The sequence below is a fragment of the Triticum urartu genome, chromosome 5A (genome assembly GCF_056163025.1).
Source record: "Triticum urartu cultivar PI428250 chromosome 5A, HENAU_Tu73, whole genome shotgun sequence".
Lineage (NCBI taxonomy): Eukaryota > Viridiplantae > Streptophyta > Magnoliopsida > Poales > Poaceae > Triticum > Triticum urartu.
In genome coordinates this window covers 646753081-646770420 of record NC_141877.1, presented here as the reverse complement: position 1 = coordinate 646770420, position 17340 = coordinate 646753081, and positions in this window count along the sequence as shown.

Sequence of the window (17340 nt, the reverse complement as noted above, 5' to 3'; positions counted from 1 at the left end):
GGCCTCCTCCTCTTGCTCCTTTATATACGGGGGCAGGGGGGCACCCCTAGACACACAAGTTGATCTTCATGATCGTTCCTTAGCCGTGTGCGGTGCCCCCCTCCACCATATTCCACCTCGGTCATATTGTAGCGGTGCTTAGGCGAAGCCCTGCGACGGTAGAACATCAAGATCGTCACCATGCCGTCGTGCTGACGGAACTCCTCCCCGACGCTTTGCTAGATCGGAGCCCGGGGATCATCATCGAGGTGAACGTGTGCTAGAACATGGAGGTGCTGTAGTTTCGGTGCTTGACCGGTCGGGCCGTGGAGACGTACGACTACATCAACCAAACGCTTCCGTTGTCGATCTACAAGGGTACGTAGATCACACTCTCCCCTCTCGTTGCTATGCATCACCATGATCTTGCGTGTGCGTAGGAATTTTTTTGAAATTACTACGTTCCCCAACAGTGGCATCCGAGCCTAGGTTTTATATGTTGATGTTATATGCATGAGTAGAACACAAGTGAGTTGTGGGCGATATAAGTCATACTGCTTACCAGCAATGTCATACTTTGGTTCGACGGTATTGTTGGACGAAGCAGCCCGGACCGACATTACGCGTACGCTTACGCGAGACCGGTTCTCCCGACGTGCTTTGCACATAGGTGGCTTGCGGGTGACAGTTTCTCCAACTTTAGTTGAACCGAGTGTGGCTACGCCCGGTCCTTGCGAAGGTTAAAACAGCACCAACTTGACAAACTATCGTTGTGGTTTTGATGCGTAGGTAAGATTGGTTCTTGCTTAAGCCCGTAGCAGCCACGTAAAAGTTGACAACAAAGTAGAGGACGTCTAACTTGTTTTTGCAGGGCATGTTGTGATGTGATATGGTCAAGACATGATGCTAAATTTTATTTTATGAGATGATCATGTTTTGTAACCGAGTTATCGGCAACTGGCAGGAGCCATATGGTTGTCGCTTTATTGTATGCAATGCAATCGCGCTATAATGCTTTACTTTATCACTAAGAGGTAGCGATAGTCGTGGAAGCATAAGATTGGCGAGACGACAACGATGCCACGATGGAGATCAAGGTGTCGCGCCGGTGACGATGGTGATCACGACGGTGCTTCGAAGATGGAGATCACAAGCACAAGATGATGATGGCCATATCATATCACTTATATTGATTGCATGTGATGTTTATCTTTTATGCATCTTATCTTGCTTTGATTGACGGTAGCATTATAAGATGACCTCTCACTAATTATCAAGAAGTGTTCTCCCGGAGTATGCACCGTTGCGAAAGTTCTTCGTGCTGAGACACCACGTGATGATCGGGTGTGATAGGCTCTACGTTCAAATACAACGGGTGCAAAACAGTTGCACACGCGGAATACTTAGGTTATACTTGACGAGCCAAGCATATACAGATATGGCCTCGGAACACGGAGACCGAAAGGTCGAGCGTGAATCATATAGTAGATATGATCAACATAGTGATGTTCACCAATGAAACTACTCCATCTCATGTGATGATCGGACATGGTTTAGTTGATTTGGATCACGTAATCACTTAGAGGATTAGAGGGATGTCTATCTAAGTGGGAGTTCTTTAAGTAAATTAATTGAACCTAAATTTATCATGAAACTTAGTACCTGATAGTATCTTGCTTGTTTATGCTTGATTGTAGATAGATGGCTCGTGTTGTTGTTCCGTTGAATTTTAATGCGTTCCTTGAGAAAGCAAAGTTGAAAGATGATGGTAGCAATTACACGGAATGGGTCCGTAACTTGAGGATTATCCTCATTGCTGCACAGAAGAATTACGTCCTAGAAGCACCGCTGGGTGCCAGGCCTGCTGCTGGAGCAACACCAGATGTTATGAACGTCTGGCAGAGCAAAGCTGATGACTACTCGATAGTTCAGTGTGCCATGCTTTACGGCTTAGAATCGGGACTTCAATGATGTTTTGAACGTCATGGAGCATATGAGATGTTCCAGGAGTTGAAGTTAATATTTCAAGCAAATGCCCGGATTGAGAGATATGAAGTCTCTAATAAGTTCTATAGCTGCAAGATGGAGGAGAACAGTTCTGTCAGTGAGCATATACTCAAAATGTCTGGGTATAATAATCACTTGATTCAATTGGGAGTTAATCTTCCAGATGATTGCGTCATCAACAGAATTCTCCAATCACTGCCACCAAGCTATAAGAGCTTCGTGATGAACTATAATATGCAAGGGATGAATAAGACTATTCCCGAGCTCTTCGCAATGCTGAAAGCTGCGGAGGTAGAAATCAAGAAGGAGCATCAAGTGTTGATGGTCAACAAGACCACTAGTTTCAAGAAAAAGGGCAAAGGGAAGAAGAAGGGGAACTTCAAAAAGAACGGCAAACAAGTTGCTACTCAAGAGAAGAAACCCAAACCTGGACCTAAGCCTGAAACTGAGTGCTTCTACTACAAGCAGACTGGTCACTGGAAGCGGAACTGCCCCAAGTATTTGGCGGATAAGAAGGATGGCAAGGTGAACAAAGGTATATGTGATATACATGTTATTGATGTGTACCTTACTAATGCTCGCAGTAGCACCTGGGTATTTGATACTGGTTCTGTTGCTAATATTTGCAACTCGAAACAGGGACTACGGATTAAGCGAAGATTGGCTAAGGACGAGGTGACGATGCGCGTGGGAAACGGTTCCAAAGTCGATGTAATCGCAGTCGGCACGCTACCTCTACATCTACCTTTGGGATTAATATTAGACCTAAATAATTGTTATTTGGTGCCAGCGTTAAGCATGAACATTATATCTGGATCTTGTTTGATGCGAGACGGTTATTCATTTAAATCTGAGAATAATGGTTGTTCTATTTATATGAGTAATATCTTTTATGGTCATGCACCCTTAAAGAGTGGTCTATTTTTGATGAATCTCGATAGTAGTGACACACATATTCATAGTGTTGAAGCCAAAAGATGCAGAGTTGATAATGATAGTGCAACTTATTTGTGGCACTGCCGTTTAGGTCATATCGGTGTAAAGCGCATGAAGAAACTCCATACTGATGGACTTTTGGAACCACTTGATTATGAATCACTTGGTACTTGCGAACCGTGCCTCATGGGCAAGATGACTAAAACACCGTTCTCTGGTACTATGGAGAGAGCAACAGATTTGTTGGAAATCATACATACAAATGTATGTGGTCCGATGAATATTGAGGCTCGTGGCGGATATCGTTATTTTCTCACCTTCGCAGATGACTTAAGCAGATATGGGTATGCCTACTTAATCAAACACAAGTCTAAAACATTTGAAAAGTTCAAAGAATTTTAGAGTGAAGTAGAAAATCATCGTAACAAGAAAATAAAATTCCTACGATCTGATCATGGAGGAGAATATTTGAGTTACGAGTTTGGTGTACATTTGAAAAATTATGGAATAGTTTCACAACTCACGCCACCAGGAACACCACAGCGTAATGGTGTGTCCGAACGTCGTAATCGTACTTTACTAGATATGGTGCGATCTATGATGTCTCTTACTGATTTGCCGCTATCGTTTTGGGGATACGCTCTAGAGACGGTCGCATTCACGTTAAATAGGGCACCATCAAAATCCGTTGAGACGATGCCTTATGAACTGTGGTTTGGCAAGAAACCAAAGTTGTCGTTTCTGAAAGTTTGGGGCTGCGATGCTTATGTGAAAAAGCTTCAACCTAATAAGCTCGAACCCAAATCGGAGAAATGTGTCTTCATAGGATATCCAAAGGAAACTATTGGATACACCTTCTATCACAGATCCGAAGGCAAGACTTTTGTTGCTAAATTCGGAAACTTTCTGGAGAAGGAGTTTCTCTCGAAAGAAGTGAGTGGGAGGAAAGTAGAACTTGACGAGGTTACTGTACCTGCTCCCTTATTGGAAAGTAGTGCATCACAGAAAACTGTTTCAGTGACACCTACACCAGTTAGTGAGGAAGCTAATGATGATGATCATGAAACTTCAGAACAAGATACTACTGAACCTCGTAGATCAACCAGAGTGAGACCCGCGCCAGAGTGGTACGGTAATCATGTTCTGGAAGTCATGCTACTAGATCATGATGAACCTACGAACTATGAAGAAGCGATGGTGAGCCCAGATTCCGCAAAATGGCTTGAAGCCATGAAATCTGAGATGGTATCCATGTATGAGAACAAAGTATGGACTTTGGTTGACTTGCCCGATGATCGGCAAGCAATTGAGAATAAATGGATCTTCAAGAAGAAGACTGACGCTGACGGTAATATTACTGTCTACAAAGCTCGACTTGTCGCAAAAGGTTTTCGGCAAGTTCAAGGGATTGACTACGATGAGACCTTCTCACCCATAGCGATGCTTAAGTCTGTCCGAACCATGTTAGCAATTGCCGCATTTTATCATTATGAAATTTGGCAGATGGATGTCAAAACTGCATTCCTGAATGGATTTCTGGAAGAAGAGTTGTATATGATGCAACCAGAAGGTTTTGTCGATCAAAAGGGAGCTAACAAAGTGTGCAAGCTCCAGCGATCCATTTATGGACTGGTGCAAGCCTCTCGGAGTTGGAATAAACGCTTTGATAGTGTGATCAAAGCATTTGGTTTTATACAGACTTTTGGAGAAGTCTGTATTTACAAGAAAGTGAGTGGGAGCTCTGTAGCATTTCTGATATTATATGTGGATGACATATTACTAATTGGAAATGATATAGAATTTCTGGATAGCATAAAGGGATACTTGAATAAGAGTTTTTCAATGAAAGACCTCGGTGAAGCTGCTTACATATTAGGCATTAAGATCTATAGAGATAGATCAAGACGCTTAATTGGACTTTCACAAAGCACATACCTTGACAAAGTTTTGAAGAAGTTCAAAATGGATCAAGCAAAGAAAGGGTTCTTGCCTGTGTTACAAGGTGTGAAATTGAGTAAGACTCAATGCCCGACCACTGCAGAAGATAGAGAGAAAATGAAAGATGTTCCCTATGCTTCAGCCATAGGCTCTATCATGTATGCAATGCTGTGTACCAGACCTGATGTGTGCCTTGCCATAAGTCTAGCAGGGAGGTACCAAAGTGATCCAGGAGTGGATCACTGGACAACGGTCAAGAACATCCTGAAATACCTGAAAAGGACTAAGGATATGTTTCTCATATATGGAGGTGACAAAGAGCTCATCGTAAAAGGTTACGTTGATGCAAGCTTTGACACTGATCCGGACGATTCTATATCGCAAACCGGATACGTGTTTACATTAAACGGTGGAGCTGTCAGTTGGTGCAGTTCTAAACAAAGCGTTGTAGCAGGATCTACATGTGAAGCGGAGTACATAGCTGCTTCGGAAGCAGCAAATGAAGGAGTCTGGATGAAGGAGTTCATATCCGATGTAGGTGTCATACCTAGTGCATCGGGTCCAATGAAAATCTTTTGTGACAATACTGGTGCAATTGCCTTGGCAAAGGAATCCAGATTTCACAAGAGAACCAAGCACATCAAGAGACGCTTCAATTCCATCCGGGATCTAGTCCAGGTGGGAGACATAGAGATTTGCAAGATACATACGGATCTGAATGTTGCAGACCCATTGACTAAGCCTCTTCCACGAGCAAAACCTTATCAACACCAAGGCTCCATGGGTGTTAGAATCATTACTGTGTAATCTAGATTATTGACTCTAGTGCAAGTGGGAGACTGAAGGAAATATGCCCTAGAGGCAATAATAAAGTTATTATTTATTTCCTTATATCATGATAAATGTTTATTATTCATGCTAAAATTGTATTAACCGGAAACATAATACATGTGTGAATACATAGACAAACAGAGTGTCACTAGTATGCCTCTACTTGACTAGCTCGTTAATCAAAGATGGTTATGTTTCCTAACCACGAACAAGGAGTTGTTATTTGATTAACGAGATCACATCATTAGGTGAATGATCTGATTGACATGACCCATTCCATTAGCTTAGCACCCGATCGTTTAGTATGTTGCTATTGCTTTCTTCATGACTTATACATGTTCCTATGACTATGAGATTATGCAACTCCCGTTTGCCGGAGGAACACTTTGTGTGCTACCAAACGTCACAACGTAAATGGGTGATTATAAAGGTGCTCTACAGGTGTCTCCAAAGGTACATGTTGGGTTGGCGTATTTCGAGATTAGGATCTGTCACTCCGATTGTCGGAGAGGTATCTCTGGGTCCTCTCGGTAATACACATCACATAAGCCTTGCAAGCATTGCAACTAATGAGTTAGTTGTGAGATGATGTATTACGGAACGATTAAAGAGACTTACCGGTAACGAGATTGAACTAGGTATGGGATACCGACGATCGAATCTCGGGCAAGTAACATACCGATGACAAAGGAAACAACATATGTTGTTATGCGGTCTGACCGATAAAAGATCTTCGTAGAATATGTAGGAGCCAATACGAGCATCCAGGTTTTGCTATTGGTTATTGACCGGAGACGTGTCTCGGTCATGTCTACATTGTTCTCGAACCCGTAGGGTCCGCACGCTTAAGGTTTCGGTGACAGTTATATTATGAGTTTATGAGTTTTGATGTACCGAAGTTAGTTCAGAGTCCCGGATGTGATCAGGGACATAACGAGGAGTCTCGAAATGGTCGAGACATAAAGATTGACATATTGGACGGCTATATTCGGACACCGGAAGTGTTCCGGGAAGTTTCAGATAAAACCGGAGCACCGGGGGGTTACCGGAACCCCCCGGGGGGTTAATGGGCCTCATGGGCCTAAATTGGAGAAGAGGAGGGGCTGCGAGGGCAGGCCGCGCGCCCCTATCCCCCTAGTCCGAATTGGACAAGGAGGGAGGGGCGGCGCCCCCCCTTTTCCTTCTCTCCTTCCCCCTCTCCTACTTGGACAAGGAAAGGGAGGGGAGTCCTACTCCCGGTAGGAGTAGGACTCCTCCTGCGCGCCTCCTACTAGGGCCGGCCGCACCCCCCCTTGGATCCTTTATATACGGAGGCAAGGGGCACCCCTAGACACACAAGTTGATCCACGTGATCATATTCTTAGCCGTGTGCGGTGCCCCCTTCCACCATAGTCCTCGATAATATTGTAGCGGTGCTTAGGCGAAGCCAAGCAACGGTAGTACATCAAGATCGTCACCACGCCGTCGTGCTGACGGAACTCTTCCCTGATACTTTGCTGGATCGTAGTCCGGGGATCGTCATCGAGCTGAACGTGTGCTAGAACTCGGAGGTTCCGTAGTTTCGGTGCTTGATCGGTCGGGCCGTGGAGACGTACGACTACATCAACTAAATTAACGCTTCCGTTGTCGATCTACAAGGGTACGTAGATCACACTCTCCCCCTCTCATTGCTATGCATCACCATGTTCTTGCGTGTGCGTAGGAATTTTTTTTAAATTACTACGAAACCCAACAGTGGCATCCGAGCCTAAGTTTTATATGTTGATGTTATATGCACGAGTAGAACACAAGTGAGTTGTGGGCGATATAAGTCATACTGCTTACCAGCATGTCATACTTTGGTTCGGCGGTATTGTTGGACGAAGCGGCCCGGACTGACATTACGCGTACGCTTATGCGAGACCGGTTCTCCCGACGTGCTTTGCACATAGGTGGCTTGCGGGTGATAGTTTCTCCAACTTTAGTTGAACCGAGTGTGGCTACACCCGGTCCTTGCGAAGGTTAAAACAGCACCAACTTGACAAACTATCGTTGTGGTTTTGATGCGTAGGTAAGATTGGTTCTTGCTTAAGCCCGTAGCAGCCACGTAAAACTTGCAACAACAAAGTAGAGGACGTCTAACTTGTTTTTGCAGGGCATGTTGTGATATGATATGGTCAAGACATGATGCTAAATTTTATTGTATGAGATGATCATGTTTTGTAACCGAGTTATCGGCAACTGGCAGGAGCCATATGGTTGTCGCTTTATTGTATGCAATGCAATCGCGCTGTAATGCTTTACTTTATCACTAAGCGGTAGCGATAGTCGTGGAAGCATAAGATTGGCGAGATGACAACGATGCTACGATGGAGATCAAGGTGTCGCGCCAGTGACGATGGTGATCACGACGGTGCTTCAAACATGGAGATCACAAGCACAAGATGATGATGGCCATATCATATCACTTATATTGATTGCATGTGATGTTTATCTTTTATGCATCTTATCTTGCTTTGATTAACGGTAGCATTATAAGATGATCTCTCACTAATTATTAAGAAGTGTTCTCCCTGAGTATGCACCGTTGCGAAAGTTCTTCGTGCTGAGACACCACGTGATGATCGGGTGTGATAGGCTCTACGTTCAAATACAACGGGTGCAAAACAGTTGCACACGCGGAATACTCAGGTTATACTTGACGAGCCAAGTGAAGGAAATATGCCCTAGAGGCAATAATAAAGTTATTATTTATTTCCTTATATCATGATAAATGTTTATTATTCATGCTAGAATTGTATTAACCGGAAACATAATACATGTGTGAATACATAGACAAACAGAGTGTCACTAGTATGCCTCTACTTGACTAGCTCGTTAATCAAAGATGGTTATGTTTCCTAACCATGAACAAGGAGTTGTTATTTGATTAACGAGATCACATCATTAGGTGAATGATCTGATTGACATGACCCATTCCATTAGCTTAGCACCCGATCGTTTAGTATGTTGCTATTGCTTTCTTCATGACTTATACATGTTCCTATGACTATGAGATTATGCAACTCCCGTTTGCCGGAGGAACACTTTGTGTGCTACCAAACGTCACAACATAAATGGGTGATTATAAAGGTGCTCTACAGGTGTCTCCAAAGGTACATGTTGGGTTGGCGTATTTCGAGATTAGGATTTGTCGCTCCGATTGTCGGAGAGGTATCTCTGGGCCCTCTCGGTAATGCACATCACATAAGCCTTGCAAGCATTGCAACTAATGAGTTAGTTGCGAGATGATGTATTATGAAACGAGTAAAGAGACTTGCCGGTAACGAGATTGAACTAGGTATTGAGATACCAATGATCGAATCTCGGGCAAGTAACATACGATGACAAAGGGAACAACGTATGTTGTTTTGCGGTCTGACCGATAAAGATCTTCGTAGAATATGTAGGAGCCAATATGAGCATCCAGGTTCCGCTATTGGTTATTGACCGGAGACGTGTCTCGGTCATGTCTACATTGTTCTCGAACCCGTAGGGTCCGCACGCTTAAGGTTTCGATGACAGTTATATTATGAGTTTATGAGTTTTGATGTACTTTAGTTAGTTCGGAGTCCCGGATGTGATCACGGACATGACGAGGAGTCTCAAAATGGTCGAGACATAAAGATTGATATATTGGACGGCTATATTCGGACAACGGAAGTGTTCCAGGTGATTTCGGAGAAAACCGAAGAGCCGGAGGGTTACCGGAACACCTCTGGGAGAAGTAATGGGCCATATGGGCCTTAGTGGAGAGAGAGAGGGGCAGCCAGAGGTGGGCTGCGCGCCTCCTCCCCCTGGTCCGAATTGGACTAGGAGAGGGGGGCGGCGCCCCCCCTTTCCCTCTCCCTCCCCACTTCTTTCCCCCTCCTAGTAGGAGTCCTACTCCTACTAGGAGGAGGACTCCTCCTGGCACACCTATAGGGGCCGGCCGGCCTCCTCCTCTTGCTCCTTTATATACGGGGGCAGGGGGGCACCCCTAGACACACAAGTTGATCTTCATGATCGTTCCTTAGCCGTGTGCGGTGCCCCCCTCCACCATATTCCACCTCGGTCATATTGTAGCGGTGCTTAGGCGAAGCCCTGCGATGGTAGAACATCAAGATCGTCACCATGCCGTCGTGCTGACGGAACTCCTCCCCGACGCTTTGCTAGATCGGAGCCCGGGGATCATCATCGAGGTGAACGTGTGCTAGAACTTGGAGGTGCTGTAGTTTCGGTGCTTGACCGGTCGGGCCGTGGAGACGTACGACTACATCAACCAAACGCTTCCGTTGTCGATCTACAAGGGTACGTAGATCACACTCTCCCCTCTCGTTGCTATGCATCACCATGATCTTGCGTGTGCGTAGGAATTTTTTTGAAATTACTACGTTCCCCAACAGTGGCATCCGAGCCTAGGTTTTATATGTTGATGTTATATGCATGAGTAGAACACAAGTGAGTTGTGGGCGATATAAGTCATACTGCTTACCAGCAATGTCATACTTTGGTTCGACGGTATTGTTGGACGAAGCAGCCCGGACCGACATTACGCGTACGCTTACGCGAGACCGGTTCTCCCGACGTGCTTTGCACATAGGTGGCTTGCGGGTGACAGTTTCTCCAACTTTAGTTGAACCGAGTGTGGCTACGCCCGGTCCTTGCGAAGGTTAAAACAGCACCAACTTGACAAACTATCGTTGTGGTTTTGATGCGTAGGTAAGATTGGTTCTTGCTTAAGCCCGTAGCAGCCACGTAAAACTTGACAACAAAGTAGAGGACGTCTAACTTGTTTTTGCAGGGCATGTTGTGATGTGATATGGTCAAGACATGATGCTAAATTTTATTTTATGAGATGATCATGTTTTGTAACCGAGTTATCGGCAACTGGCAGGAGCCATATGGTTGTCGCTTTATTGTATGCAATGCAATCGCGCTATAATGCTTTACTTTATCACTAAGAGGTAGCGATAGTCGTGGAAGCATAAGATTGGCGAGACGACAACGATGCTACGATGGAGATCAAGGTGTCGCGCCGGTGACGATGGTGATCACGACGGTGCTTCGAAGATGGAGATCACAAGCACAAGATGATGATGGCCATATCATATCACTTATATTGATTGCATGTGATGTTTATCTTTTATGCATCTTATCTTGCTTTGATTGACGGTAGCATTATAAGATGACCTCTCACTAATTATCAAGAAGTGTTCTCCCTGAGTATGCACCGTTGCGAAAGTTCTTCGTGCTGAGACACCACGTGATGATCGGGTGTGATAGGCTCTACGTTCAAATACAACGGGTGCAAAACAGTTGCACACGCGGAATACTCAGGTTATACTTGACGAGCCAAGCATATACAGATATGGCCTCGGAACACGGAGACCGAAAGGTCGAGCGTGAATCATATAGTAGATATGATCAACATAGTGATGTTCACCAATGAAACTACTCCATCTCATGTGATGATCGGACATGGTTTAGTTGATTTGGATCACGTAATCACTTAGAGGATTAGAGGGATGTCTATCTAAGTGGTAGTTCTTTAAGTAAATTAATTGAACCTAAATTTATCATGAAACTTAGTACCTGATAGTATCTTCCTTGTTTATGCTTGATTGTAGATAGATGGCTCGTGTTGTTGTTCCGTTGAATTTTAATGCGTTCCTTGAGAAAGCAAAGTTGAAAGATGATGGTAGCAATTACACGGAATGGGTCCGTAACTTGAGGATTATCCTCATTGCTGCACAGAAGAATTACGTCCTAGAAGCACCGCTGGGTGCCAGGCCTGCTGCTGGAGCAACACCAGATGTTATGAACGTCTGGCAGAGCAAAGCTGATGACTACTCGATAGTTCAGTGTGCCATGCTTTATGGCTTAGAATCGGGACTTCAATGACGTTTTGAACGTCATGGAGCATATGAGATGTTCCAGGAGTTGAAGTTAATATTTCAAGCAAATGCCCGGATTGAGAGATATGAAGTCTCTAATAAGTTCTATAGCTGCAAGATGGAGGAGAACAGTTCTGTCAGTGAGCATATACTCAAAATGTCTGGGTATAATAATCACTTGATTCAATTGGGAGTTAATCTTCCAGATGATTGCGTCATCGACAGAATTCTCCAATCACTGCCACCAAGCTATAAGAGCTTCGTGATGAACTATAATATGCAAGGGATGAATAAGACTATTCCCGAGCTCTTCGCAATGCTGAAAGCTGCGGAGGTAGAAATCAAGAAGGAGCATCAAGTGTTGATGGTCAACAAGACCACTAGTTTCAAGAAAAAGGGCAAAGGGAAGAAGAAGGGTAACTTCAAAAAGAACGGCAAACAAGTTGCTACTCAAGAGAAGAAACCCAAACCTGGACCTAAGCCTGAAACTGAGTGCTTCTACTACAAGCAGACTGGTCACTGGAAGCGGAACTGCCCCAAGTATTTGGCGGATAAGAAGGATGGCAAGGTGAACAAAGGTATATGTGATATACATGTTATTGATGTGTACCTTACTAATGCTCGCAGTAGCACCTGGGTAATACTGGTTCTGTTGCTAATATTTGCAACTCGAAACAGGGACTACGGATTAAGCGAAGATTGGCTAAGGACTAGGTGACGATGCGCGTGGGAAACGGTTCCAAAGTCGATGTAATCGCAGTCGGCACGCTACCTCTACATCTACCTTTGGGATTAATATTAGACCTAAATAATTGTTATTTGGTGCCAGCGTTAAGCATGAACATTATATCTGGATCTTGTTTGATGCGAGACGGTTATTCATTTAAATCTGAGAATAATGGTTGTTCTATTTATATGAGTAATATCTTTTATGGTCATGCACCCTTAAAGAGTGGTCTATTTTTGATGAATCTCGATAGTAGTGACACACATATTCATAGTGTTGAAGCCAAAAGATGCAGAGTTAATAATAATAGTGCAACTTATTTGTGGCACTGCCGTTTAGGTCATATCGGTGTAAAGCGCATGAAGAAACTCCATACTGATGGAGTTTTGGAACCACTTGATTATGAATCACTTGGTACTTGCGAACCGTGCCTCATGGGCAAGATGACTAAAACACCGTTCTCTGGTACTATGGAGAGAGCAACAGATTATTTGGAAATCATACATACAAATGTATGTGGTCCGATGAATATTGAGGCTCGTGGCGGATATCGTTATTTTCTCACCTTCACAGATGACTTAAGCAGATATGGGTATGTCTACTTAATCAAACACAAGTCTGAAACATTTGAAAAGTTCAAAGAATTTTAGAGTGAAGTAGAAAATCATCGTAATAAGAAAATAAAATTCCTACGATCTGATCATGGAGGAGAATATTTGAGTTACGAGTTTGGTGTACATTTGAAAAATTATGGAATAGTTTCACAACTCACGCCACCAGGAACACCACAGCGTAATGGTGTGTCCGAACGTCGTAATCGTACTTTACTAGATATGGTGCGATCTATGATGTCTCTTACTGATTTGCCGCTATCGTTTTGGGGATACGCTCTAGAGACGGTCGCATTCACGTTAAATAGGGCACCATCAAAATCCGTTGAGACGATGCCTTATGAACTGTGGTTTGGCAAGAAACCAAAGTTGTCGTTTCTGAAAGTTTGGGGCTGCGATGCTTATGTGAAAAAGCTTCAACCTAATAAGCTCGAACCCAAATTGGAGAAATGTGTCTTCATAGGATATCCAAAGGAAACTATTGGATACACCTTCTATCATAGATCCGAAGGCAAGACTTTTGTTGCTAAATTCGGAAACTTTCTGGAGAAGGAGTTTCTCTCGAAAGAAGTGAGTGGGAGGAAAGTAGAACTTGACGAGGTTACTGTACCTGCTCCCTTATTGGAAAGTAGTGCATCACAGAAAACTGTTTCAGTGACACCTACACCAGTTAGTGAGGAAGCTAATGATGATGATCATGAAACTTCAGAACAAGATACTACTGAACCTCGTAGATCAACCAGAGTGAGATCCACGCCAGAGTGGTACGGTAATCATGTTCTGGAAGTCATGCTACTAGATCATGATGAACCTACGAACTATGAAGAAGCGATGGTGAGCCCAGATTCCGCAAAATGGCTTGAAGCCATGAAATCTGAGATGGTATCCATGTATGAGAACAAAGTATGGACTTTGGTTGACTTGCCCGATGATCGGCAAGCAATTGAGAATAAATGGATCTGCAAGAAGAAGACTGACGCTGACGGTAATATTACTGTCTACAAAGCTTGACTTATCGCAAAAGGTTTTCGGCAAGTTCAAGGGATTGACTACGATGAGACCTTCTCACCCATAGCGATGCTTAAGTCTGTCCGAACCGTGTTAGCAATTGCCGCATTTTATCATTATGAAATTTGGCAGATGGATGTCAAAACTGCATTCCTGAATGGATTTCTGGAAGAAGAGTTGTATATGATGCAACCAGAAGGTTTTGTCGATCAAAAGGGAGCTAACAAAGTGTGCAAGCTCCAGCGATCCATTTATGGACTGGTGCAAGCCTCTCGGAGTTGGAATAAACGCTTTGATAGTGTGATCAAAGCATTTGGTTTTATACAGACTTTTGGAGAAGTCTGTATTTACAAGAAAGTGAGTGGGAGCTCTGTAGCATTTCTGATATTATATGTGTATGACATATTACTAATTGGAAATGATATAGAATTTCTGGATAGCATAAAGGGATACTTGAATAAGAGTTTTTCAATGAAAGACCTCGGTGAAGCTGCTTACATATTAGGCATTAAGATCTATAGAGATAGATCAAGACGCTTAATTGGACTTTCACAAAGCACATACCTTGACAAAGTTTTGAAGAAGTTCAAAATGGATCAAGCAAAGAAAGGGTTCTTGCCTGTGTTAGAAGGTGTGAAATTGAGTAAGACTCAATGCCCGACCACTTCAGAAGATAGAGAGAAAATGAAAGATGTTCCCTATGCTTCAGCCATAGGCTCTATCATGTATGCAATGCTGTGTACCAGACCTGATGTGTGCCTTGCCATAAGTCTAGCAGGGAGGTACCAAAGTGATCCAGGAGTGGATCACTGGACAACGGTCAAGAACATCCTGAAATACCTGAAAAGGACTAAGGATATGTTTCTCATATATGGAGGTGACAAAGAGCTCATCGTAAAAGGTTACGTTGATGCAAGCTTTGACACTGATCCGGACGATTCTATATCGCAAACCGGATACGTGTTTACATTAAACGGTGGAGCTATCAGTTGGTGCAGTTCTAAACAAAGCGTTGTAGCAGGATCTACATGTGAAGCGGAGTACATAGCTGCTTCGGAAGCAGCAAATGAAGGAGTCTGGATGAAGGAGTTCATATCCGATGTAGGTGTCATACCTAGTGCATCGGGTCCAATGAAAATCTTTTGTGACAATACTGGTGCAATTGCCTTGGCAAAGGAATCCAGATTTCACAAGAGAACCAAGCACATCAAGAGACGCTTCAATTCCATCCGAGATCTAGTCCAGGTGGGAGACATAGAGATTTGCAAGATACATACGGATCTGAATGTTGCAGACCCATTGACTAAGCCTCTTCCACGAGCAAAACCTTATCAACACCAAGGCTCCATGGGTGTTAGAATCATTACTGTGTAATCTAGATTATTGACTCTAGTGCAAGTGGGAGACTGAAGGAAATATGCCCTAGAGGCAATAATAAAGTTATTATTTATTTCCTTATATCATTATAAATGTTTATTATTCATGCTAAAATTGTATTAACCGGAAACACAATACATGTGTGAATACATAGACAAACAGAGTGTCACTAGTATGCCTCTACTTGACTAGCTCGTTAATCAAAGATGGTTATGTTTCCTAACCATGAACAAGGAGTTGTTATTTGATTAACGAGATCACATCATTAGGTGAATGATCTGATTGACATGACCCATTCCATTAGCTTAGCACCCGATCGTTTAGTATGTTGCTATTGCTTTCTTCATGACTTATACATGTTCCTATGACTATGAGATTATGCAACTCCCGTTTGCCGGAGGAACACTTTGTGTGCTACCAAACGTCACAACGTAAATGGGTGATTATAAAGGTGCTCTACAGGTGTCTCCAAAGGTACATGTTGGGTTGGCGTATTTCGAGATTAGGATTTGTCGCTCCGATTGTCGGAGAGGTATCTCTGGGCCCTCTCGGTAATGCACATCACATAAGCCTTGCATGAATTGCAACTAATGAGTTAGTTGCGAGATGATGTATTATGAAACGAGTAAAGAGACTTGCCGGTAACGAGATTGAACTAGGTATTGAGATACCAACGATCGAATCTCGGGCAAGTAACATACCGATGACAAAGGGAACAACGTATGTTGTTTTAAGGTCTGACCGATAAAGATCTTTGTAGAATATGTAGGAGCCAATATGAGCATCCAGGTTCCGCTATTGGTTATTGACCGGAGACGTGTCTCGGTCATGTCTACATTGTTCTCGAACCCGTAGGGTCCGCACGCTTAAGGTTTCGATGACAGTTATATTATGAGTTTATGAGTTTTGATGTACTGAAGTTAGTTCGGAGTCCCGGATGTGATCACGGACATGACGAGGAGTCACGAAATGGTCGAGAAATAAAGATTGATATATTGGACGGCTATATTCGTACACCAGAAGTGTTCCAGGTGATTTCGGAGAAAACCGGAGAGCCGGAGGGTTACCAGAACCCCCCCGGGAGAAGTAATGGGCCATATGGGCCTTAGTGGAGAGAGAGAGAGGGGCAGCCAGAGGTGGGCTGCGCGCCTCCTCCCCCTGGTCCGAATTGGACTAGGAGAGGGGGGCGGCGCCCCCCCTTTCCCTCTCCCTCCCCACTTCTTTCCCCCTCCTAGTAGGAGTCCTACTCCTACTAGGAGGAGGACTCCTCCTAGCACACCTATAGGGGCCGGCCGGCCTCCTCCCCTTGCTCCTTTATATACGGGGGCAGGGGGGCACCCCTAGACACACAAGTTGATCTTCGTGATCGTTCCTTAGCCGTGTGCAGTGCCCCCCTCCACCATATTCCACCTCGGTCATATTGTAGCGGTGCTTAGGCGAAGCCCTGCGATGGTAGAACATCAAGATCGTCACCACGCCGTCGTACTGACGAAACTCCTCCTCGACGCTTTGCTGGGTCGGAGCCCGGGGATCGTCATCGAGCTGAACATGTGCTAGAACTCGGAGGTGCCGTAGTTTCGGTGCTTGATCGGTCGGGCCGTGGAGACGTACGACTACATCAACCAAACGCTTCCGTTGTCGATCTACAAGGGTACGTAGATCACACTGTCCCCTCTCGTTGCTATGCATCACCATGATCTTGCGTGTGCGTAGGAAATTTTTTGAAATTACTACGTTCCCCAACACCAAGCATATACATATATGGCCACGGAACACGGAGATCGAAAGGTCGAGCGTGAATCATATGGAGATATGATCAACATAGTGATGTTCACCAATGAAACTACTCCATCTCACGTGATGATCAGACATGGTTTAGTTGATTTGGATCACGTAATCACTTAGAGGATTAGAGGGATGTCTATCTAAGTGGGAGTTCTTTAAGTAAATTAATTGAACCTAAATTTATCATGAAACTTAGTACCTGATAGTATCTTGCTTGTTTATGCTTGATTGTAGATAGATGGCTCGT